We start from the raw sequence: 14,617 nt of genomic DNA, 5'->3' as shown, positions 1-14,617 counted from the left end.
TGTCACAGCTCGCACGTTTGAATATGAGAATTCTTCAATGGACCTTACAGGTCCAGTGGTCCATCCTACGACATCCTTTGTCTTCCCCTATTCCCATCAGCAGGGTTTGCAGGGAATCTCTACTTTGGTGGCTCCATTCCAGGCACCTCCGGGAAGGGTGCCCCTTCTCCATATCCCCATCCCAAGTCACAGTGACCACGGATGCATCTCGCCTCGGGTGGGGGGGCATTGCATGGGCAGAACCGTACAAGGCACGTGGACTCAGAGACCTTTTTGCATATCAATGTTCTGGAGATGAGGGCGGTGCTTCTAGCGTTGCAAGCTCTCCATGCCCTTCTTCCTCTAGGGACTATTGCAATTCAGACAGACATGTCAGTGGTCTGGTACATCAACAAGCAGGGGGGAACCAGATCGTACCCACTTTGCCGAGAGGCGATGAGAGTGTGGGAATGGGCGATATCCACCAACCGCTTTCTCATAGCAACACACATACTGGGTCGGTCAAACATTCTAGCGGACAAGCTGAGTCGAACTATCCTCTCACCTTATGAGTGGTCTCTGAACCCTTTAGTAGCAAAACAGATCTTCCTCAGATGGGGTCAACCTTGCTGCGATCTGTTCGCGTCACCTTTGAACACAAAGTGCAGCGAGTTTTTCGCTCTAATTCCCCCACCAGGGGAAACCCCCAGAGCCGCTCTGGTTCAAACTTGGCCATCCGGTCTTCTTTATGCTTATCCTCCTCTTCCATTCATAGGTTCATACTAGGCTATCTGCCCTAGGGCATTTATAAGCCTAGCCAGAGTGTGTTTGGCTTTTGCCACCCATTTTAAATTAATTTTGCTATGCCCTTTTTCGGGGTTAGTATACTGTGCCTCTGTCTAACAGTGACACAGATGTCAAAATTCTTGCAGAAAGCTTGTCGGTTGGGGAGCAGAGTTATCATCATAGCCCCATTCTGGCCTCGTCAAGCCTACGGTCTCATCTAGTGCATCCTCCCTGGATCTTAGATCCCATTCCGGATCTTATTTCTCATCCCTTGGGATTGAAAACCCCCGACCTGGACAACCCTCAAGCTCTAGGCTTGGTTGATCCAGTTCTATTAATGGCTAGGACTCCCGGTATCTCATCCTCAGTTAAGGCTATCCTGGTGGCCGCTCATAAGCCTTCTACCAGGAAAGTCTATAAGAGTAAATGGAAGCGTTTTTCTATCTGGGCGGAGCATAGGAATTTGGATCCTTTTACGGCTCCTATTCCAGCAGTCCTTGACTTTCTATCCCATATTTTTCATCGGGGGCTAGTTCTTCAACTGTTAAAGTTCAATTGGCAGCTATTTCTTACTTCCACATTGGAAACAATTTTGGCCCCCTAGCTTCCTCTAAGATCTGCAAGACCTTCCTGAAAGGTACCTTTCTTTTAAGATCCCCTGTTAAGGATGCAGTTCATCCATGGGATTTAACCCTAGTTCTCCAGGCTCTGACTGGTCCTCCTTTTGAGCCTGCAGCTTCGGTCGACTTAAAGTATGTATCTTGGAAAACTGCCTTCCTGATTGCTATTACCTCAGCTAGAAGGATATCGGAGCTTCAGGCTCTTTGTAGTAAGCCTCCATACATCATTTTTCATAAAGACAGAGTTTCCCTCCTTTCTGCCTAAAGTGGCTTCCAAAGCCAACATCAACCAATCCATCAATCTGCGTGTCTTCTTTCCTAATTATCACAACAAAGGAGAGTATAGAATTCATTGTCTGGATGTACATGGACAGTTGCAATTTTACTTACACGGAACAGCTGTTTTTTGAAAATCGGAACAACTCTGTCTCATTTGCTAAGTCCTGTTTGGGTAAACCATTGACAAAGGTAACCTTAGGTGGATTTCCCAATGCAGTCTTCTCGCATACAGAAGCTCTGGTCGACATGAGCCTGTTCGGGTTCAAGCACATTTTACCCATTCTGTGGCTACTTCTGTGGCCTTCTGGTCGAGGGTCCCTTTGGATGACATTTGTTCAGCAGCTACTTGGGCTTCCTCTCATACTTTCATTACACAGTATAAATTGGATCTGATATCCAGAGGAAGGGCATCTTTTGGCTCTGCAGTGCTCCGGAATATCCTTCCATGAGGACCTCCCAAGTTGTTGGTAGCTGGGGACTCTGTCCCACAGGTTGCTGATCAAATGAAGTTAACTACTTCAGATAAAGAAGTTATGTACTCACCATAACGTTCCATCTGAGTAGCTAACTTCATTTGTCAGCAACCAACCCTCCCTCCGTCCCCCTGACCTGTAGTTCGTCCTTGAAGGATTATTGTGTTTCACTTTCCAGATGACATCAGGTTAGGATGTTCAGGTGGTTTTTCTTGTTGTTATTGTAGTATTCTGTGATACTATGGCAAACTCGAACTGAGGACTAGAGGGAGGTAAGCAGGGTATTATGGGTAGGGGGAGGAGCCTGGAGCTCAGGTCTTTTGCTAGGAAAGCTGCCGGCTCGGATCCGAATCAGATCCGATACCCACAGGTTGCTGACAAATGAAGTTACCTACTCAGATGGAACGTTATGGTGAGCACATAACTTCTTTTTAAACTATTCCCAGTGCCAGAAAGTCTGCTCATCTAATTTTCCCTTAGAACTAGCCAGTTTTCTAGTTTTAGCACTCAAAACTGTTTTCTTGTGCTCAACACTTGTTCAAAACTCGTTGCAAGCATTAAATAATCTACAAATTACTGCAGCACTCAACTTTCCTCACTTGTTAGGAGGAAAACAGTTTTAGTACTTAAATTAATAAGCACCTATCCAAGCATGTCTAAGGGTCAGCTCCCGGATCTTTCCCCTGTCCTCGTGATGAATCTGGGCATCTTGGAGCAATGTAGCAATTGCCTCGTACACTGACAACACTCTCCTTTTACCACCCAACACTACAACTTGTGAGAGATGCACTTATATAGCCAAACTGGAAGCCAAGATCTCTCTGGCCAAGACTGTACTAGACAGTCAAGAGGAGAAGGTAAACACCTGCACCACAGCACACTCAGCGCATAGTCCATCAAAACCTACATCACCTAAACCAACACATTGTAACACAAAACACACACCTACATTCACGTGGCTCTTAATAAAAATCTGCCCAAACAACAGAGACCTCCAAAGCTGAAACGCAAGTAACCCCCCCCAACATTATCCAAATGACACATAGCCCACAAGTCAGTGTGCCACTCAACCTCAGCCCATAAGGCAAAACAACGTACACAACATACTAGTCATAGGTGACTCTATAGTCAGGCACGCTGATGTCCCACTCACCAGGCTAAACAAGGAGAAAGTTACTGTCAGCTGCCTGTCGGGTGCAAGGATCCACCACATAATGCAAGCACTCAGGTCACTCCACAACAAGTACATATACGACTCTGTGATTGTCCATGTTGGTGTGAATGACCTGAGATGTACTTCCCTGGACTACATGAAGAGAGATGTGGAGGAGCTCTCGGATCATGTAGCCCAGGCAGGTATGACCCTAGCCCTGAGTAGCATCCTGCCATCACCCAGAATGATACCACAATACAAGGACAAAATGATTTCAACAATTGGCTAAGCTTCTGGTGTCATTCTAAGGGGATCCAGTGTCTGTCTCCCTGGGACAACATGATCAATAGACCATGATGCTTTGCAAGAGTTGGCCTGCACCTGTTGCCCCTGGGATTCTGGATACTGGCTAAGGCTCTTCCCACCCCTATAGTGCCTTTTTTAGGCAAGGTTCAAACAACAAACTCACCACAGTAGCAGGTATAAGCAAGCAAAATCTGAAAGTAATGCTACTCAATGATAGAAGTCTAAACCTCAAAATGCACTCACTTGAGGCACTCCTTAAAATAGAGAACAGTGACATCTGTGCAGTGACGGAGACCTGGTTCAAGTCTCCAGAGAGCACCACTGCATTACCAGGCTATAACTCATACCACACCTTTCAACCACCCAACCTGGATTGAAACACTAAAGGAGGAGGCGTGTCCATATTCATTAAGGATATTCACACCTCCAGGCTAGTTGCTCAAAATAATGCGTCCAAAATTATCCAAGTGCAACTAATACTGGGCAAGACTGCAATCCAGGTTGTAGCTTGTTACAGATCCCCCACCATGCCCTAGGATACCCACTCTACGTTTCTCGATATACTGGGTAATATTAAGGTACAGCCCAATACCCTAATAATTGGCAATTTTAACTACCCCACCATCAACTGGGAAAACTCATGTGCTAACTCATTTACTCGACGCTTTCTGCAATTCATAAATTCCAACGCCCTGGGTCAGCTTGTCCATACCCCCACCAGGGGCAGCAATATCCTGGACCTGGTCAGAACCTCACTAAAAGAATCACAGGCCTAAAGCAGATGCCCTATGCTGACCATCTAAAAAAACTCAACCTATACTCTGTTGCATATCGTCTACTCAGAGGCGATCTCTGCTTAACATACAAGGCCATGTCAAACCCAGAGCTGTTGGACATGCTCCACTTAAAGAAACCCCAATCCCTCAAAGACATACTCCAGGGATCTAAACCTTGTCATCACAATGAACAAAACATGCTGGAGGGATAGGTTCCTGACCCAGAGACTCGCCAGACTGGAATGGACTGCCGATACATGTCAAGCAGAGCGCCTCTTTGGCCCTCTTCAAAAAGAACCTTGATGATTGGATGGGAGCTAGGAAATTCACCCCGGGGATCATGTCAGTCTCCCTCCTAGACAGGGGTCCAGGGAAGTAAATACTGTGGGAAGAAATAGCCAGGGAATTGTTATGACTAGGCTTGTATAGGGCCTAGGGCTGATAACCTAGTACCAACCTATGAACCAATATGGGCAACCAATGTTCCACGCCAGGGGTGAACTCGCTGGTCAGATCCGACCACAAGCTAATCACCCTACACATCGATATCCCACCCCCACCCCAAATTAAGGAAACCACCGGAAAAAAACTTCTCCAAAGCCAACTTCATGCTTCTTAAGACAGAAGTGGCAAGCTTTGCAACACCCATACAGATGGAAAATAGAGGTATGACTGCTGAATCCTATACAAATGCACTATATAAGCACATACTCGAGTGCATGGATCGTGCCACCCCCAACAGAACCAAGACACTATCCTCCAAAAAAAGGAAGCCAATCTGGGGGTCCCCTGCCATAAACAAACTCTACAACAGAAGGAAGAAGCTGTTGCAAAAAAAAAAAGAGTAAAATCCCCTGATTGCAGGAACTCCCTGGTTAGCCTCAGTAAGAAGCTGAGATCCATCATAAAATCCTCCAAAGCTAGTTACGAAAATCAAATTGCCACGGATTCTAAAGAAAACCACAAAGCATTCTACAGCTATGTCAAGAATCTCAATGATGACACTCAGATCTGCTCTGAGCTACAGCACAATGGCACTAGATATACAGAACCAATTGATATTGCCAACATCCTGGTAGATAGGTACAGTGCAAACTTCACCCCCCAAAGGACCCATCACTATACTGGAAGAATGCAAAGCCCCTGTAATCACAGCTGCACAAGTAAAGACTGCACTCTCCAAAGCCAAGAACACAGCATCCATGGGACCTGACAACATCCCAGGCTGAGTTCTGCATGAACTACAGAACGAACTGGCATCCCACCTAAGTACCACGTTCAGTCATAGCCTCACTTCAGGGTTTGCACCTACTGAATGGCGCACAGTGACAGTTTTCCCACTCCACAAAGGGGGCCCCACCATGGACCCTGGGAGCTACCACCCCATTAGCCTGACAAGGCTGGTCTGCAAGGCCATGGAATGTATCATCTTGGAGCTTATAAACAAGGAAACAGGTAAACTCCAAACGCTGGACCCCACTCAGTTTGGATTTGTAAAAGGTAGGCCATGTCTCCTAAACCTGATTGACTTCTTTGAAGTAGTCACCAGAGCCATGGACGAGGGTAAGGTGGTGCACACAGCCTATCTTGACCTCATGAAGGCTTTCAACACCATCCCCCACTCTGGAATTATAAACTCACTAGACTGAACATAAATCACTATATCACAAGATGGTTGGCCGACTGGCTCACTGACAGAACCCATACAGTGAAAGTAGCTGACTGCAAATCCAACTTCAGACCAGTGACAAGTGGAGTACCACAGGGCACAGTCCTCAGTCCTCTCCTGTTTGGCATCTACTTCTCAGAAGTCCAGGCTAACACAGCAGGTCTTTGGCTAACGAAGTTCACAGACGACTGCAAGCTAGTTGTCATAAAAGAATCACCTAATGATGTGAACATTCTACAAAGGGGCCTCACTGAGACTGAAGCTTGGTGTCAAAGTCATGGCCTCAAGCTCAATGCCAAGAAGTGCACTGTCATCCCTTTTGGGAAAAACACTGCACCCATGAACTACCACATAGGCAGTAGCCTACTAAACACCGAAAGTGTGATAAGAGACCTTGGGACACAGGTGCACAGTAGTCTCTCCTTTGATAATCACATCACCACAGTAGTCAGGAAATCCTTCTACGTGGCACACCATCACAAAGGGTCTCACTCCAGAAAAAGAGGTCATTGTTCCTCTCTACTCATCTCTCATCAGATCCATTACAGAGTACAATGCCCCATTTGGGATGTACCTCACAAGACATCTATAAAAACTTGAAGGGCCACAGAAATACCTCACTAACAGGATTACCAGTCTCAAACAGATGCCATACGCAGACTGCCTCAAAAACCTCCAGCTCTACTCCATAGCTTATCGCCTACTCAGAGGCGATCTCTGCCTAACTTACAAAGCCATGTTAAACCCAGATCTGTTGGACATGCTACACTTAAAGAAGCCCCAATCCCTCAGAGCCACATGCTCCAGGGACCTTAAACCTTGTCACCACAATAAACAGAACATGCCGGAGGGATAGATTCCTGTCCCAGAGACTTCCCATGCTCTGGAGCAGACTACCCATTCATGTCAAGCAAAGCTCCTCATTAGCCCTCTAAGAAAAATCTCGACAATTGGATGGGAAATAGGAAATTCACCTGGGTATCACTTTTGTGGCTGTGCTAGATAGGGACACAGGAAAATAACTTTCTTGGGTAGCGAAATCCAGGGAACTTTTTTAGCTAGGCTTATATAGGCCCCAGGGCCGATAGCCTAGTACCTACCTATGAATGAAGATAAACATCAAATGGATTGTTATGCCAAACATTGTGTTGTGAAAGTTAAATGAAAAAATCACGACTGTACACTTGGAGGAATATACTTCTACTGATAGTCCAGATGTAGAAAAATAACTTGTCCATAAGGGTTGTAAAATACACCTTGCATGACTCCTTATTAAATATTCATTTTGAACCAAATACAAAAGACAAAAAAAATTTTGAGAGAAAAAAATTCTGATGCCAAAGAGAACCTGGAAAATCATACTGTTGCAGCTTATAGGATTGGGGTCCCTGTTACTAACAGGGCATATTACACAACAGATGCATTATCTAGGTCTACAGTTGTAAGACATATGTTCTTACGAGTAAAACATATCCTTAGAATGTCAGATATCAGCTGTTACATGTCCCAGTTACTCACAATTTACTGTTTGTTCAGCAGACTGGTGATACACTAACTGACTTAGAAAAGGAGATAACGAAACTTACCATGCTACACCTATACAGCCTCAAATTATCCTACACACAAAACGGTTTTCATTTCTAGAAATCTCATAGTCAGAACCAGTAGACAATTAAGCTGCGACACCTACCCCAAGGTCTGAAGGAAAGGGGACATAGCAAAAGAAATCTAGGTGACAACTTGCTGTAACCCCCCATTCCCAATACACCTGAGACACAGCTTCAGTGCTACCTCTCTATTTGACAAGATTAACACAGACAAAAAAGCATTTCAAAGATTATGTTATACAACATAATTTCTACAGAAGCCACAAGTTTATTCCATTTCAGGTACCTCATCACATCAGGTAAAGTGGGTGTTGCTAATAATGGATAGTTATTGAAGAAGGCAGTACAGAGGATGCCTCCAACTTGGACAGCTCAGGGCTTCTATTCCAGGCTATTTCTGGTCAAAAAGTACAACATTCTTGGTCAATATTAATCAGTGTACTACCCTGGTAAATCTAAACAAACCATTGCTACATTTGTCAAGCCTGACTATATCTGTATACATGAATTCAGGATGGTATAAAAGCAGTTCTCCCTTACACAAGAAAACTTTGGACAGGAGGGATGCTTATTTGCATATGCCAATTAAGGATCACATGCAGTAGAATAGCTAGAGCAGGGTGAGAGGGGCAACTTCCCTGGGTCCAAAGTTTTGGGGGCTAGATCAGCCGATCCTTATATCCGTTTTAAAAGCCAATATTGTATTAAAACACAAGTACCATAGTACTATGTGCAAGGATATAAACTTTAACAGTTTGCTACAGTTTAAAAGAAGACATTTAAATTTACTTCCATTCATCCATCCTCAACCCCTTATCCCATTTTTGCACATGGGGTTAGGGTGTCACTTCCAAAGTGACAATCTTCAGCCAAGGTTTACACCACCGGGTGGCTAGCCCTGCCATGGTAGTTCATTACCACTCACTCATGCACAAACTCTCACCAATGGCCAATTTAGTGTCCAGTCCACCTACTGCATGTCTTTGGAATATGGGAGGAAACCGGAGTACCCAGAGGAAAGCCATGTGATCGCAGGGAGGACATGCAGACTCTGCACAGAAGGCAACCCAGCTGAGAATCAAACAGGAGAACCTCTTACTGTGAGGCAACAAAGCTAATCACTGCACCACCGCAGCCACCCATTTTAATGTATTTATTTTAATAAAAATAAGTTAAACGAGGGTTGGTGGAAGGGCACAAAAATGGCTGGGGCAGGAGGGAGGGTGTATCTTATGCATCTGGCCACCTGGTTGGTAGAACTTTTTTTTTTTTTTTTTAATGGGGGGGGAGTAGATCTAAGTGCTTGCTTATGGTGAAGTGCCTTTTTTTCTACATTCTTCACTTGAAGAGCTGAGGGGGTTGGATGCTGGTTTATAGTACCAGTCCAGGATGCTGGCTGAATCATATATACTTCCGATCACATGTAGTAGATAACCTATCGCTTGCAGGTTTCACCTGTGCTATTTGGGCTCTTCACAGTCCTAAAGGTATTTCCTTATCTCAAGAAATAAAACCACCATCATTTCTTGCCTGGACATTTGCCTACTAGTAACCTAGTTCCAGAAACTGTTACTAAGATGAATCATGTCTAATATTTGCTTTGCTGCAGTCCTTCCAAGTTGCCATAAACTGCAGTAAATCACTCTTGAACTTTGTGACTTCTGGGACCTTTTGGGGGCCAATAGAGACTTATTTAGATGAAAGTCTTTTTTTCTCTGACAGAAATAGGCGGACAGTCAGAAGGTAGTGGCAGACTTCTAGCAACAGCAGGCCATACTTTAAGGCAATATCTATAGACCCAGAGAGTTCATGCTGCATTTACCTAGTTCTAGATTTAAGGCTCCATGTTAGTAGCCTTCAGACTTTCAGAAATGCCTAAATCCAACCATCGATTCTTAGAGACAGTGATTCATCTACCTTAATTTATAGAGAGAGAATATGATGGAGAAGTCAAAACAGCCTATTCAAAGGCAGACACCTACATCCTCCAACAGTAACTCAGCAACTGATAAAAGATTATTTCTCTGTACATCAGCCTGGAAGAAATGGAGGTAGTGTACAGACCCCCTAACAGCTGTTTATGTCAATTCCTTCAGGGTCACCATTAAATCATCACCATGAGTAATGAAATGCATCTTCAAATAAGGGAGTGCAGAAGCTTTCCAACTTTGCAAACAGCCATCTCTTAGTTGACACTGGGCCATTCTACATAATCTACAGCTCTCAGCAGAGTATCTCTTAGTCTTACAGAATTATCAGACTTCCTCAGAAATAAAAATAACTATGTACAAATGGAAATTATAGGCACAAACTTTTTTTCTGAGCAATGCACAAGGGTGGGGTTTACAAGAAATGGTCTTGTTTACCCCACACCTTAGCAGTCAAAAACTGTTGTTCCCTGCTTCCTCACCAAAACATCCATAGTACAAAGGAGTTATTTCCATGGACTAAAAACACAGTTGTGTTTCGGATTTACCATAATTGTAGATGCTCAAGTAGATCACTGTTGCAGTACTTTACCTGCAAGACCTATGGTCAGTCCAAATAACACAAAATTCCACCATCCTGTAGCCAGCAGATGCTTTCCCTATCTGGCATCAGGACAGCAGTGGTAAAATAGAGCCATCAGCCTGTGCCGCATTCAGGTCTTTCTTGCTCCAGTGACTAAGACTCCCTTGGATCACCAGTAGAAGCATGTACAACCTGAATGGCAATGAGTACAATTGTAGAATTAGGTGAAGGGGAGGGGAATGGGCATGATACCCATCCTAATCCAAGGTAGGGAACAGAAAAAAGGGTAGCTGGGAGGGATTCAGTACTTCAATGATATAGTTCAAACATCTACACGTATGGCAAGTTTCTAACACCTGCACTATGCTCTTTGTGGTCACTGTTACAGTGGGAATGAAGAACAAAGCAGTTACTGCTGAGTCTTGGCAATACATCCAAAATTAAGACTAAAGGGGTGGATGGTAAGAGGTCAGGGGAGGGAAGATAAGGCTGTGTAGGATAGCAAAGGCAAAACTTACTTTGGCTCTGGAAATGACACCAAGATTGCAATGCTTAGTGAAGGTGTCAAAAGAGGACGAAGTGGCTCCCTCCAGGATGGAGCAAGTTGGGGACCCTTCTAGTATGGCTGTGGTTGCTGCTTTCATCCTGGTAGAGCGATCCCTTATAGTATTCGTAATGTTTTCCATGATGGCAGTAACAAAAGGAAATGCAAATGGCTATTCATTCAGAGATGCCCCCCCCCAAAAGGTCTCACTTCTTTGCCACTTGCAAAGGAAACCATAAGATAAGGAGACCATACGTTGATCTGCCTATTAGGGAATTGGGTCCTGAAGGTAGAATAAAGCTGCCTGTGAAAATCAATGGAATGCAGGATTCTTTTCTCCTAGTTTTGGATGTTTGGGAAGAAGACCGACAGGTAAATAGCCTGATTAAGAGAAATCTCTAATACAACCTTTGGCATAAAGGTAGGTTAGTCCTGAGGGTGACTTTGTCCATGTGGAAGATTTTAAAAAGGCTTCTTTTACATAAAGGCTTGTAAATTCAGGGATATACCTGGCAGAAGTCAAGGTGAGCAAATGAAGGGTTTTCCAGATGAGCATTTTGATGGGAGCAGAAGTGGCTGACAAAGGGAGGTAGGCTGAACTTTTCTAACACAAAGTTGAAGTCTCGGGTAGGAAAAGGACATCCCCTGGGTCATCTCGGGTGTTCAATCCCCTTAAGATTTCTTTTTATGTGGGGGTGAGAGTAAGCAGGGGGACATGGACAGGCATTCAGAAATACCGCGTTATGCACCCTCATTGAAAGTAGGGCAATCCCTATTTGTACACGCAACATAGGTATTCCAGGACATGGGCTAATGAGACTGCTCTGGGCACAAGACCTAAAACCTTTCCCATTTAGCAAGATCCGACTTTCTGGCACACTATGTTCAAGCTTCTCTGAGAAAGGAAATCAATTTCTCAGTAAATACAAGTTTAGAAGCAAACCATCTAACCTGTGAAGTTGAGAATTTTCAAACTGAGGTAAATGACAACTTTTGGGCAGAGTTAGGAGGTCCATACATAGTGGCAATGTCATGGCTCCTCTCCGCAGAAACAGTAAGAGCAGATGGAAGAATCAGTTTTGTCTGGCCTAGTGTGATGCAATTAGGGTCATGTTTGATCCATATTCCCTATTTTCTGCAGCACCCTGAGGATGAGGGGTAATGAAGAAAATAAACGATACCTGTCTAAGAGAAGGCATCTTTCTTCTACTCTCCTCTCTGAGAAGTTCTGGATTAGAACTTTCTCAGCTGCCCTATTTTGAGTAGAGGTAAACAGTTCTATTTCTGGCATACCCTACAGGAGGACTGGGCTATGGAATAGCTCTCTCTATAACATTCATTCATTAGTGTCTAAGCGAGATCTGTAAAGACTGTCCCCTTAAAGGGTCTCCTCTCATGGGATGCAAGAGGTTACTGATGACAACAGCAATTGCTGAGCTAGCTGCCAGAGTTCCATGGCCAGTCTGCATATATTGCAAGGGTGAGTACCTCATTTACTAAAATATCACATAACTGTGGCAGTGCTTGTCAGAATTTTGAGGGGTCCCAGAATCAAAGTTTTTGAAGGCCTTCATGGCTAGAATGACTACCATAATTTCTCTTATGTTTATGTGCTGGTTTGACATATTTATATCCCATCCATGTTCTTTGTACTCAAGTCTCCCAAGTATGCCACCAAGCCACTTCTGTGCTGCCTGCGATTAGCATCTGGAAGAATTCCTGAGACTTGAAAGAAATGTCAAGGCTGACACTGATGCTGTCTTTCCACATGATCTCCCTTTTTTGGCTCAGAAATGGTGGTCTCTAGGGAATGCTAGTGCTAAGACCAACAATGTTTTTAAGGAACTACTACAGTTTCTTCATATGGTGCTTTACCATGAGGTGCCATCAGGACACATGATGCCATGTGTCCTAGGAGTCTGAGAAAGTATCAAGCTGAATGACATGGATTGCAAATGTGTTTGAAGTAACATAAGACAGGATTTTGTGGTAGGGCATAAAGGCTTTCTATTGGATCAAGTCTAGGTGTGCCCCCAGAAAAGTAATCCAGGTAGTGAGGTTGGCACAGCTGAGACATCCGAATGTTCAGGGTAATGCCCACCTTCTGAAAGCAGCCCATAATGATTTGCATGGACCTGTGAAGCTCTTCTAGTGATATGGCCTGAAGCAGGCAACCATCCATACAAGGGTAAATACATGCCCTTTTGGTCCTGTAAAAGGCATTTACTGGTGCCGGACATTTGTTAAAAACTCAGGGTGCAGTAGATAAACCAAATGGTAAGGCACAGAATTGGAAATAGGATACCCCTGCTCTGAAGAGTAGGAACTTACTTCATTTTTGCTCATTAGGGATCTGAAGGTGGATGTCCAAGTTCAAGGTTATCACTCATGCCCCTTAGCACAATAAGAGGTAGCAATTCCTGAACTGTAAGCATTTGAAATTTGGGGACAACTAAGAATTTATTTAATTGTGACAGGTCGGGATGGGTCTCAATGAGCCTTCCTTTCTTGGAACCAGGAAAGGCTTGAAATATAATAGTGTGCTTGACTCTCAGTGGGAAGCAAGATGAATCAGTCCTTTCTGTAAAACAGTCTCGTCAGAGATCTGATGCCTCAGCTGCTTAGCAACTGAGGGAATCCCGTAAAAAAAGGGGGAGGCATGATCCCTCATAGTTGCAAGGAACAGCCTTTCCTGATAGTTTGGAGAACCCTTTTATCCTGGCTGATTTGCTCCAAGGCTGAAGAGAAGATGGAAAAACCTTCCTTCTAATTTTTTGAAGTGCTTTGAGGGGTGGCAGGGTTGAGACAGGGTTTGGGAGAGGTTGAGAGGCACTTGAAATAGTTGCAGATGCTCCATGGCGGGTCCTGGATCCTTAGACTCCCAGGTCACAGTTCAGTACTGGGTTGACACTTTCTCTATGGTACTTGGTCTTTTCTCCCTAAGAGACCAACTTTTATTGCTTGGGGTTAAGGGCCAAGACTTGTAGAGATAAGTTCTGTTTTATCTTTGATTGGGGGATCCTTGACAGATTTCATAGTCTTTCCCCTTTTTGTTAAGTCTTTGAAACATTTTCTCAGCTAGGGGTCCAAACAGAAACTCCTTGTAAAGGGTGCATTACAGTTTTGCTTTAACATGGTCAGAGGGATTAGTTCCCGAGCTAGGCATGTCTGTGAGTAAAAGACCTGATATAAGCTGTTAAACCCATATTTGAGTCAATGTCTGGACACCTGGAGACTACCACTGCACAAGATCTGGAAGTCTTGTTTAAGACTTTTGCCTTGTATACCCTCTGCCTTAGATTTAATCTGTTCCTGCACTACTCAAGTTATTTGAGCATGAGGAATTGACAGTTAAGAGATCTCTTGGCCAGGGTAGTTGCAGTGTACATTTTGTCAAATCAATCTAAGACTCCATTTTCCGTATCATTTGGCAAGGGGTTCTTGGAAGGAAACACTGAGGTGCCACTGGGAGACTTCACAGATATCACATCTGGGTCTGGCAGGGGATTCTTATAAAAGGTGTTAATAGGGAGTCAAGCACCCTACAGAAGGAATCTGCTTTACAGGGAGCAGGAGGAGGGAATCAGGCTGCAATGATATGTCAAAGAACATATAATTCAAGACTTCATGTAGTGGAGGATTACCAAGAGTCTAGATTCAGGCAGACTTAGAAGCTGTACCTGGTCAGAGCCTGAAAGAACTCTACATACTCCCAATTGAAGGAATCCTCTGTTCCGTGGAAGGTGTTCTCAAATCTCAGTTCTTGAAGCTGAGGACAAAGTGCCTTCAGAATCGGAATCAAGATACAGATGGAAGGATAACTGTTCTAAATAAATCAGTTCCTCCTACAACAGAATCAAAGGAATCCAAGTCTGTCTGAAGGGAGATGTGCCTAGAATCTCCTCAGAGAAAGG

This window comes from Protopterus annectens, chromosome 13.part0, assembly GCF_019279795.1.
Source record: "Protopterus annectens isolate FY-2018-M chromosome 13.part0, PAN1.0, whole genome shotgun sequence".
NCBI classification, from domain to species: Eukaryota; Metazoa; Chordata; order Ceratodontiformes; family Protopteridae; genus Protopterus; species Protopterus annectens.
Note: the sequence above shows the minus strand (reverse complement) of the source record.